Source organism: Desmodus rotundus, chromosome X, assembly GCF_022682495.2.
Source record: "Desmodus rotundus isolate HL8 chromosome X, HLdesRot8A.1, whole genome shotgun sequence".
Classification (NCBI taxonomy): Eukaryota; Metazoa; Chordata; class Mammalia; order Chiroptera; family Phyllostomidae; genus Desmodus; species Desmodus rotundus.
In genome coordinates, this window is record NC_071400.1 from 26737076 (window position 1) to 26749643 (window position 12568).

The window sequence follows — 12568 nt, forward strand, 5'->3', positions numbered from 1 at the left end:
TTCACTAGGTGAGTGTTCTAGGAACCCATCTGAATCAGTGTACTAGCTGGCATTGTTGTGAGAGGCTGCATTCAGCTTCAGTGATTTTTTTAAAGACTCTTTCAGTGTCTTTGCCCATTTCATGATGGGTAATTTACAAGCACACCTGCCCATATTCTGCTGATTGTTCAGCAGTTTTTGACCAAAGATGGCATGACCCCATGCTCCACCCTCCTGATTCACCCGATCTTACCCTGAGCAACTTTGTTTTTGTTTGTTTCCCCAGATGAAAAAAGTCCTCCAAGGGAAATGTTTTGCCAGTGTGGAAGAGTGAAGGCTGAAGTTTAAACATGTAAGAATAAATACACAATTCTTTATAAAGAAATTCTGGGGTATTTTTGGGTTGCCCCTCATATACTATATTTTCAGGGCCTTTAAAGTTCACTGGTTTGTACAATTATAATAATAGACAAGACTTTAAAGTGTGAGTTCGTGTCAGTGGTTGAAAGAGAGATTTAAGTTATCTGGATTGAATCCAACTCTGTCATTTACTAACTAGGCAGATCATTAACCTTTTTAAACCTCAGATTCCTCATCTGCATAAGGGTTATGATACTAGTTTCTACTTTAGATTTACTCATTGAACAAATATTTATTGAATCAGTCATGTTTTGAGCACTGGGGATATACCAGTGAAGAAAACAGTAAAAATCCATGCTCTTATGTATCCTATTAGGGTACAGTGAGGATTAAAAGAGATAATGATGTATTCACAGTGTTTGGCATTGTACCTGGAACATAAGAAATACTCAATATTTGTTACTTATTGCAGTTATCATGATTGTAATTACTCTCCTGTAGGATCTTGCATGATAAAAGATATACATTTATTCATTGGTTCAATAAATATTTATTTTGCACCTACATAATGGTAGGCACTTTGTTAAGAATTAGGGATAAAGAATTTTGGGAAACTGTCTTCTCTTGGCCCAAGTTCCAACAAATCAAAACATCAAAAGTTCTGCTTCTGAAGAACATTGAGGTTCTTTACTTTTTGTTTGGAAGCATTCTTGGCCTCACCTGGCACATGAAGCAGATTTTTAAAATCTAAACATCTGTTTATATTGAAATTCTCAAATATTTTCAAATATAGAGAGAATAATGTAACAAACATGCATGTGCCTATTTTCAAGCTTCAACAATCATTAGGGATAGTCACTCTTATTTCATATATATCTCCACCCACTCTCCCCCATTATTTTGATGCAACTCCCAGACATCATATCATTTGTAAGTGCTTCAGTGTGTAAAGCTGTTGTCTTAATCAGCCCTGCACAACCTTGCTATAACACTCATTATTTCCAGCCTATGTCCCCATGTAGCAGGGACAGTCTTCCAGATCAGAAACACAGAGATTGGCTTAGGAAAATGAGCTGCTAATAGGCTCTTTTTTCCAGGAGTTGGTTCTGTAGTAACTAAGATAGAAGAAGTATAGCTCAGAACTTTCGGTTACTTCCAGGAAAACAGAATTCCTGCAAACATGACCAAATATGAAGTATTTTAACTTAAAGGCAAGAGGTGAAAAGGTTTTGCCAATGAAATGGACATAGAATTTTGTTTTCTAAAAAAGCAATTTAACACTTCTGATCAACATGGTGCTATAGGTAAACATGGCTCACCTCCCATACAACCACATCAAAATTACAACTAAATTATAGAACAACCATTACTCAGAATCATCAGAAATCAAGTTGAAGTCTGAAAACTACGGAATTAAAGAAACCACCTCCATCCAGACTGGTAGGAGGGTCAGAAACATGGAGACAGGCTGGTCCCACATCCACATGTGGTGAATAAAAATTCAGGAGGGATATCTTGGGACTGATGATTCCCAGCCCCATACCAGGCCCCTCAGCCCAGGGTTCCAGTGCCAGGAAGATAAGTCCCCATAACTTCTGGCTGAAAAAAACAGCAGGGATTGAGTGGGTGGAAGAAAGTTTTGGAGACCCAAGCAGTTCAGCTTAAAGAACCCACACATGAACTTACTCAGACTCACTCCCTCTGAGCTTCAGCCCTGGGGTAGCAGCTAGAAAGGTGCCAGTGGCACACAGTGAGGAACTGAAATGTCTGGCATCAAGGTGACAGCTGGGGGACCACTTTTTTTCTAGACAGAAAGGTGGGCAGAGGCCATTGTCCCTTTTCTGAACCCTTTCCCCACAGAGCCACAGAGCCAGCAGGCTGCCTTATCTGAGACTCCATTAACCTGGCTAACAATATTTGCCCCACCCTGGAGATCCCCTGAGGCTCCGTCCCATGCAACTTACAGTTGTTAACAGTGACTTTTCCATATGAATGGCTGGTCTTGGCTCATGCTTCACAACTTTCTAAATCCTTTCAAACAAGCAACAGCCAGCCTCAATGAGCCCTCAGTCCCCATACCACTTTCTAAGTAACTTGTCCAAGGTCACACAGGCAGTAAATGGAGCCTGGAAGTTGACCCTAGGCAGTATAGCACTGCAGTCCATGCATTTAACCATTATACTGCACTGCTTTGCAAAACAGGCCAATAAAAAATCAATGAGAAAACATGCTAGTTTTTCTTTCATTGCCTTTGATGTACAAGGTGCATCCAGAAAAAGCCAAGTCACAGTTAATATAATAAGAATAGTTTTTGCAACATCGATGTAACCTGGCAGCCAAGGAGAGTGGATTGGAATGTGCATGCATGAACAATGATGACTTCACTATACTAGTCAGTGGGGGCAGTAGATGCCATTGAGTGAGGATGTGTACTGCGTGGCCATCATATTCAAAATAACTGAGTGTGTAGCGCAATGAACCTGTATCAAATTTTGCGTTAAGCTTGAACATTCTTCCCTAGAAACTATTCAGGATGATTCAGAAAACCACAGCTCTGGGCAACTGGTGATTGACAGCTTTATCACAACAATGCACCTGCTTATGCATCATGCTCATGCAGAGTTTTCTGGCAAAACATCAAATCACACAGGTGACTCAGCCCCTCTGCAGCCCAGTTTTGGTGACCTGTGACTTCTGGCTTTTTCCCAAAAGGAAAATCACCCTTGGGAAGAGATTTCAGACTGTCAATGAGATTCAGGAAAATATGATGGGGTAGCTGATGGAGACTGAGAGAACTGTGTGAGGTCCCAAGGTGCCTACTTTGAAGGGGACTGAGGTATCATGGTCCTATGTACAATTTTTTCTGTATCTTGTATCTTCTTCAATAAATGTCTCTTTTTCATAGCACATGGCTCAATACTTTCTGGACAGACCTCTCACATATAAAAATGTATCATTATATATATGTAATTTTTTTAGTTACTTCTACCAACAGAACATCCAGAACACAGACTTTTCTCCTATTAGTCCTTACCAAGATGGGTAATTAGGGCCACTTTCGATATTTTCAATTAGAAACTCAGAACTAGTTTGTCTTACCTACATATTTACCTTTTTTAAGTAGGTATAGCTCCAAATATTCCCATCAGCCCAAGTTCTGAAATTATTTTTCCACTCTGGTCATACTCCATTTTTTCATTCCATGTCCCTCTTTGAATAAATGTCACCAGTCCTGAAGGTGAATATGTGATGATCACTTCATTATATCTGCTCACAGGAGACCACAGAACAGGTCGTCCGGTCTGGTCATAAAGAATTTGAAGGGTGAATTTCCAATGGTCATCATAGATCTTTCCCGTGTGCGTTACGTGATCAAAGTTTATGGAGAACAGGTTTCTGTTATGGGCCTACAACAAAGAGATACAAAATACACTTTAAGCTCAGCCTTGGTTCCCCCCATCTAGTGCATTCACAATTGCAAAGCTTTTTCTGATTCTCTCACAATGGGGTGTCTCTGGCCTTTGAATCTGCATGACTTTCACCTTCCTCAGACGACACTGATCTTCATTCTCCCACCAGACTGTGCAATCCTGCAGGGGTGGACTGTGTCTTAACTCTTGGCACACGCGGGATCCTCTCTGTAAGGTTGCTGATCGTTTTCTCCCAACTCAAGCCTCAAAGGTACTGACATACTTTTCAAAAATTATGTCATCTTATTTATGTGAGTCAGATGCCTACTAAGGAGCAGGACTTCCTTCTCCCTCTTTACCAGTGAAGTGACTAGAACATTCAAGGGTGAATTATTTACGAGATTAGACATCAGAAAGAAGGAATATATTGAGTCCCCTCTATTTACACAGATCCCCTTCTCAGGCTTTCTTGTTCACCTGGGCTTAGAGTTGTATTACAGGAGAATTCAGGTGGCCCCCTCGTGATGGAACCCCACTCAGCAATACTTTCACAGAGGCCAGCAGGTAAATGTGGTAGGTGTTGGCAGGTCCCCCAGTATTGGCAAGGGTGGTGCCCCTACATGAAGTTAAAGCATGGAATTTAGAGTTTGGCTTGGTTCTGGTTCTCAGCTTGCTTACAGCCATGCAGTTGTCCTAGGGAGAGCCTGATGCAAGGGGTCTCAGGTGGATTCCACGAAGGACAGCACTCAGTGGTGCCTGAATCCTGGGAAATTCAGCTGGGCCCATAAAAGATGACCAAACAACTAAATAACACAGTAAAAAAAAAAAAACTTTCAAAATCAGCAAGGAGGCAACTTTTACTGGGTTTTCAAAGAAACTGGCAACTGACCTGATTTTTTCTACTCTTCAGCTCTCATCTTCCCAGCTTACAGCTGAGGCTTAAAGATTTGCTTAAAGCACTGGCTCTCAACCCTGGCTGCGCATTAGATTTGTCCTGGGGCTTTTAAAGAATATCAGGCTCCACATCTAGAAATCCTGATTTAATTGGCCTAGGATCATGGCTAGAAACTGGGGGCTATTTTGATCCCCTCCCCCAGGGTACATTTGGCAATGTCTAGAAATATATCTGAGAAGGAGGTGAACTGGCATAGAGTAGGGAAACTCTAGTGATGTTTCTAAACATCCTGTAATGCACAGGACAGCCTCTTATAACAAAGAATTATCTGACCAAAATGTCAATAATGCCAAAGTTGAGAAACTCTGGTTTGGGGCAGGCCCACATATTAATACATATGGAAAACTCCCTAAGTGAGTTTCCAGGTGATAGCTTGCTCTGTATTTTGTATCTGTGGTGAGAGGGCTCAGTAATAACTAGATAATTCATATCAAAAGACAATTGTGAATTTTCAAAAAATATGATTCTAGCTCTTCATTGACAACATTTTTTCAGAGCTGCTAAGAATATGTTAAATAGATGGGTTTGAGGTCCTCCTTCTTTATCTTGTTCACTTTGTGGAGTAGTATTGAGGACACTAAAGGTGTAGATAATAAGCCTTTCCTTGGCAACAGGGAGGTTTGCAAGAAACAGAGCTTATGTATTACTTGAAGCGCTCCTGCTCTGAAACACTTGAGAATCTGATTGGCTTTGGAAACACTGGAAACTTTCCAGAAGTGTTCAACTAATTGGGACTTTCAAAGGAGAGAGTACCTGTGTGAAGGCCTGAGAGGTATACCTGGAGAAGGAAAAGGTAGAAAATGTAACTTTCCCAAGTTCAGGTTCATGAGATGACATAGGGCCTAGGGAGTATTAGTGGAAGTTCATTAGGGCATGTGAAAAACACTCAGGAGAGATACTAGGAGGATTTACAATGCAAAGATTCGAAAACATTGTGTGGAACAGTGTTTCTTACAATGTGGTCCTTGAATCATTTACAAAAGAACTTTCTGGGTTATTTGTTAAAAATACAGAGCTTTCAGGCTCCACCAAGATCTTTTAAATTAAGACCAGAGTCGGGCCCTGGAACCCGCATGTTTTTTTTTTGATATATTTATTGATTATGCTATTACAGTTGTCCCATTCCCCCCCCCCCACTCCACTCTATCCTGCCCACCCCCTCCCTCACACATTCCCCCCCTATAGTTCATGTCCATGGGTCATACTTATAAGTTCTTTGGCTTCTACATTTCCTACACTATTCTTACCCTCCCCCTGTCTATTTTCCACCTATCATCTATGCTATTTATTCTCTGTACCTTTACCCCCCTCTCCCCCTCCCACTCCCCTGTTGATAACCCTCCATCTCTATGGTTCTGTTCCTGTTCTAGTTGTTTGCTTAGTTTGCTTTTGTTTTTGTTTTAGGTGTGGTTGTTAATAACTCTGAGTTTGCTGTCATTTTTACTGTTCATATTTTTTTATCTTCTTTTTCTTAGATAAGTCCCTTTAACATTTCATATAATAAGGGCTTGGTGATGATGAACTCCTTTAACTTGACCTTATTTGAGAAGCACTTTATCTTCCCTTCCATTCTAAATGATACCTTTGCTGGATACAGTAATCTTGGATGTAGGTCCTTGCCTTTCATGACTTGGAATACTTCTTGCCAGCCCCTTCTTGCCTGTAAGGTCTCTTTGGAGAAATCAGCTGACAGTCTTATGGGAACCCCTTTGTAGGTAACTGTGTCCTTTTCTCTTGCTGCTTCTAAGATTCTCTCCTTCTGCTTAATCTTGGGTAATGTAATTATGATGTGCCTTGGTGTGTTTCTCCTTGGTTCCAGGTTCTTTGGGACTCTCTGAGCTTCCTGGACTTCCTGGAAGTCTATTTCCTTTGCCAGATGAGGGAAGTTCTCCTTCATTATTTGTTCAAATAAGTTTTCAATTTTTTGTTCTTCCTCTTCTCTTTCTGGCACCCCTATAATTCGCATGTTGGAATGTTTCAAGATGACCTGGAGGTTCCTAAGCCTCTCCTCATTTTTCTGAATTCTTGTTTCTTCATTCTTTTCTGGTTGGATGTTTCTTTCTTCCTTCTGGTCCACACCATTGATTTGAGTCCCAGTTTCCTTCACATCACTATTGGTTCCCTGTACATTTTCCTTTGTTTCTCTTAACATAGCCTTCATTTTTTTCATCTAGTTTTTGACCAAATTCAACCAATTCTGTGAGCATCTTAATAACCAGTGTTTTGAACTGTGCATCTGATAGGTTGGCTAACTGTTTGCTGCTTAGTTGAATTATTTCTGGAGCTTTGAAGTGTTCTGTCATTTGGGCCATTTTTTTTTGTCTTGGCACGTCTGTTACTTAAAGGGGCGGAGCCTTAGGTGTTCACAGGGGCAGGGTAATGCTGATGGCTGCACTGTGACGCTATACGTGGGGGAGGGGCCAAGAGGGAGCAATGGTGCTTGCTCCACTCTCCACCGGATTTCTGTCACTCCCTCTGCTACCCACAATCAAATTGGGCCCCTCTGGTGCTGGTTCCCGAGGGGGTGGGCTTGTGCACACTCTAGGCCCCTGTGGATCTCTCCGCCGACCTCTCCTGTGAGGCTGGAAATCTCTCCTGCTGCCGCCCCAACCCCCACAGGCATTTTCACTCAGAGGTTTGAGGCTTTATTCCCCCCCCCCCCCCCCCCCCCGTGCTGGAGCCCTGGGTTGCATGGTCTGCTTCGTTCCCCCGTCATTCGTCCTGGTTTATCTATGCACGAATGTGGGGCTGCGGGGTGCTACCCGCTGCTCTGCCTGCCCCGTTCTCCGCCACTCTGAGTCCAGCCCTCTCAGTTTATTTGTGCTCAACTGTAGGGCCACAGAGTCTGCTAGTGATTGGACTGCCTGCCCTGTTCATCCCACACTCCGCCAGTCTCGGTCCCCGCCACGGCATCGCGAGTCCTCTCAGCCCTGGTGCCCGTCTCTGCCCCTCCTACTGGTCTGGATGTATGTTTCTTTTTTATCTACTTGGTGTCGGACTTCCTTGCCGTTCGATTTTCTGTCAGTTCTGGTTGTGTCAGGAGGCGCAGTGTGTCTACCTACGCCGCCATCTTGGTTCTCCAGAACCTGCATGTTTAACAGGCTCTCCAAGTATCTCTGATGCATACTTGAAGCTTGAGAAGTACTGTTGTAACTTTCACTCTAGAAGGAGTATAATCAAGATGACATAGCAATCTAAAATAAAGGCAGCCCTTGCCTTAGGAAAGAACATCTTCCTGAGAAATTGGGTGTTATGGAGTTTTTATAAATTTACATTTATTATAATTGCACCAGTGGGACTCATTATTACTCAACAGAAGCCAAAGTTTTGGACTTTTTTAAAGTGAATGTTCACATTCCACTGATCTTTTAAAATGTTTGGGGGATCTAGATTAACTTGAGACTTCCGGCCAAGATGGAGGCATAGGAGTATACACTTTGTCTCCTCACACAACCAAAAGAAGGACAACAACAAATCTAAAAACAAAAAATAACCAGAACTGCTATAAAATTGAACTGTATGGAAATCTGACAACCAAGGAGTTAAAGAAGAAACATCCATCCAGACTGGTAGGAGTGGTAGAGAAGGGCAGCCAAGGTGAAGAGGATGTGCGGTAAGATGGTGGCTGGAGAACCAGGAGGGCAGGGCGGTGGCTGGTGGACTTGACAGTCCCACATTTGTGTGTGGATAATCCAGGAGGAACAACTGTGGAGTAAGACAGATCACACAACCCAGGGTTCCAGTGTGGGGAAATAAAGCCTCACAGCCCCTGGCTATAAAAACCTGTGGGTGTTTCAGCAACGTGAGAAACTCCAAGTCTCACAGGATAGTTCAATGGAGAGGCCTACAGGGACCTAGAACGTACACAAACCCACCCACCCACCCAGGAAACAGCACCAGAAGGGCCCAATTTGCTTCTAGGTAGCGGGGGAAGTGACTGAAAGCCAGCCAAGAGCCAAGCAAGCAGCATTGTTGCCTCTATGACCCCTCCTCCACAGACAACACCACAATGCAGCGATGAGGGTTGCTCTGCTCTGGCAAATACCTAAGGCTCCACCCCTCACAACAAAACAGGCATGCCAAGACCAAAAAAAAAAAAATATGGCCCAAATGAAAGAACAGATCAAAACTCTAAAAATAGAACTAAGTGATGAAGAGATAGCCAACCTATCAGATGCACAGTTCAAAACACTGGTAATCAGGATGCTCACAGAAATGGTTGAGTATGGTAGCAAAATACAGGAAAAAGTGAAGACTATGCAAAGTAAAATAAAGGAAAATATATAAAGAACCAACAGTGAAGGGAAGGAAACCAGGAGTCAAATCAATGATTTGGAACAGAAGAAAGAAATAAACATTCAACCAGAACAGAATGAAGAAACAAGAATTCAAAAAAAATGAGGAGTGGTTAAGAACATCCAGGACAACTTTAAATGTTCTAACATCCAAATCATAGGGGTGCTAGAAGGACAAGAGGAAGAGCAAGAAATTGAAAACTTATTTGAAAAAATAATGGAGAACTTCCCCAATCTGGCAAAGGAAGTAGACTCCCAGGAAGTCCAGGAACCTCAGAGAGTCCCAAAGAAGTTGGACCCAAGGAAGCATAGACAAAGGCACATCATAATTATATTACCCAAGATTAAAGATAAGGAGAGAATCTTTTTTGGTGGGGGGGCATCTTTTATAATTTCTCTCTTTTTTAAAATTTTTATTGTTATTCAATTACAGTTGTATGCCTTTTCTCCCCATCCCTCCACCCCACCCCAGCTGAACCCACCTCCCTCCCACACCTCCACCCTCCCCCTGGATTTTGTCCATGTGTCCTTTATAGTTAGTTCCTGTAATCCCCAGGAGACAATCTTAAAAGAAGCAACTCTTAAAAGCAGCAACAGAAAAGGTGAGCGTTACCTACAATGGAGTTCCCATAAGACAATCAGCTGATTTCTCAAAAGAAACCTTACAGGCAAGAAGGGGCTGGAAGGAAGTATTTGAAGTCATGAAAGGCAAGGACCTCCATCCAAGATTACTCTATCCAGCAAAGCTATCATTTAGAATGGAAGGGCAGATAAAGTGCTTCCCAGACACAGTCAAGTTAAAGGAGTTCATCATCACCAAGCCCTTATTATATGTAATGTTAAAGGGACTTATCTAAGAAAAAGAAGATGATCAAAACCATGAACAGTAAAATGACAACAAACTCACAACTGTCAACAAGTGAACCTAAAACAAAAGCAAAAACAAACTAAGCAAACAACTAGACCAGGAACAGAATCACAGAAATGGAGATCACATGGAGGGTTATCAGTGGGGAGAGGAAGAGGAAAAACAGGAGAAAAGGTACAGGGAATAAGAAGAGTAGCTGGTATGTATAAAATAGACAGGGGGACGTTAAGAATAGAATAGAAAATGGAAAAGCCAAAGAACTTTCATGTACGACCCATGGACATGAACTAAGGTGAGGGAATGCTGCTGGGAGGGGGATGCAAGGCAGAGGGGGATAAAGGGGAGAAAAAAATTGGGCCAACTGTAATAGCATAATCAATAAAATATATAAAAAATAAATAAAATGTTTGGGGGGATCTAATTTGTCACAATTGATATTGTCTAGCTTTCTAAAAATGCAGCCATTTAAAAATAGTCATGTTTATACTTATTTACGTGATTCTTTAGCATTTTTGCCTCTCACAAGAATTTTTTCTGTCAATTTTAACTTAGAAAATAGAGTGAAGTAGGTTTAATTTTGACAACTATGATAACATGTTTATTATGATTATATAAATGAGGGTTTTGTGGCTTCCATATCTGTTCATGTTATGTTCAAACAAAGATCTCGCACTGGAGCAAAAATATGCTGATTAGATGAGTCACATTAAGTACAAAATTGTATTGTGCTAGGTGCATTTGAGTTTTACACAAAGAACAGATTCAGAATCTGATTATCCTAGTCTGATTGCTTTGCCATTCCCTGTTTTGATAAATGGTTTAATCATTTAATGAATTGATATTTCGCTATTGAGTCAACAAAATATCAAATTGCAAACCTTACTTATGAAAATCTGAAGAGTAGTTGGATTATCATCCATTGTGTTATTTAATAGTGTATATATATAATTGTTCTATTTTTTCTACTGTCCTTAATCACTTCCACTTGATTTGATAAGGCCTTTACAGGCTTTCTGTAAGATTTTCTTTTTGACAGGATGATAATACTTGGTACATTGAGAATTAGAGTGGTGCCAACAGAGGAGAATAATGGCTTTATAGTGTGGAAATGTAGAGTCCCTACTTAGAAAATCAAATTGGTAGATAAATGAAATGCTTTCCCAGCTTGTTTCCAAGTTATCTGTTCAATGAAGCCTGTGTCAATCCACAATATTTTCAGTGTAAAGGAATCCAGAAGAGTACAGAATATTAGAATTAAAGATTATTAGAGCAGGAAGAAATTTAGGATTTCTCAAACTCAAATGTCTAAAAAGTTCATGCAATTAATATAAACAAGTGATATTCAACAAACTGTGATATAAAGGGGAATTCTTTCCCTCTGTTACCTATGGAAATGTTGGCTCGGTGTTTCAAAATATTCTGGTTTTTCAAGAGATGCTCAAATCTGAATAGAGGGATCATACCTCAACATAATAAAGGCCATATATGACAAACCCACTGCCAGCATCATACTCAACAGGTAAAAACTACAAGCATTCTCCTTAACATCAAAAACAAGACAGAGGCCATGGTTGGTGTGGCTCAGTGGATAGAGTGCTGGCCTGCAAACCAAAGGGTTGCTGGTTCGATTCCTGATCAGAGCACATGCCTGGGTTGCTGGCCAGGTCCCCAGTTGGGGTCCCACGAGAGGCAACCACACACTGATGTTTCTCTCCCTCTCTTTCTCCCTCCCTTCCCCTCTCTCTAAAAATAAATAAATAAAATCTTAAAAAAAAGAAGAACAAGACAGGGATGTCCGTTTTCGCTTCTCTTATTCAACATAATACTGGAAGTCTTAGCTACAGAAGTGAGACAATAAGAAGAAATAAAAGGCATCCAAATTGGAAAGGAAGAAGTAAAACTGTTCTTATTCACACATGACATGCTATTTTACATAGAAAACCCTAAAGACTCCACAAAAAACTACTTGACCTGGTAAATGAATTCTGTACATGGTACTGTACATAGGGAACCCCAAAGATTCCACCAAGAAACTATTAGAACTAAATAATGAATTCAGCAAAGTAGCAGGATACAAAATCAATACTCAGAAATTGATGGCATTTTTATACCAATAATGAACTACCAGAAAGAGAAACTAAGAAAACAATCTCATTTGCTATTGCAACAGCAACAAAAAAATGATACCTAGGAATAAATTTAACCAAGGAGTTAAAAGACCTATACTCAGGGAACTATAGTACATTGAAGAAACAAATTGAGTAAGATCCCTATAAGTGGAAGTATACCCCATGTTCATGGACTGGGAGAATTAACATCATTAAAATGTCCATACTACCCAAAGCAATCTATAGATTCAACACAATTCCTATTAAAATACCAACAGTGTATTTCACAGATCTAGAACAAATATTCCAAAAATTTATGTGGAACCAAAAAAGATCCCAAATAGCCCCAGTTATATCACAATACCTGATATCAAACTATACTACAAGGTCACTGTAATCAAAACAGCCTGGTACTGGCATAAAAACAGGCATATAGATCAATGGAACAGAACAGAGAGCCCCAAAATAAACCCAAGTCTTTACAGTCAATTACTATTTGACAAAGGAGCCAAGAGCATATAATAGTTAAAGGCAGCGTCTTCAATAAATAATGTTGGGAAATCTGGATAGGTACATGCAAAAAATTAAACTAG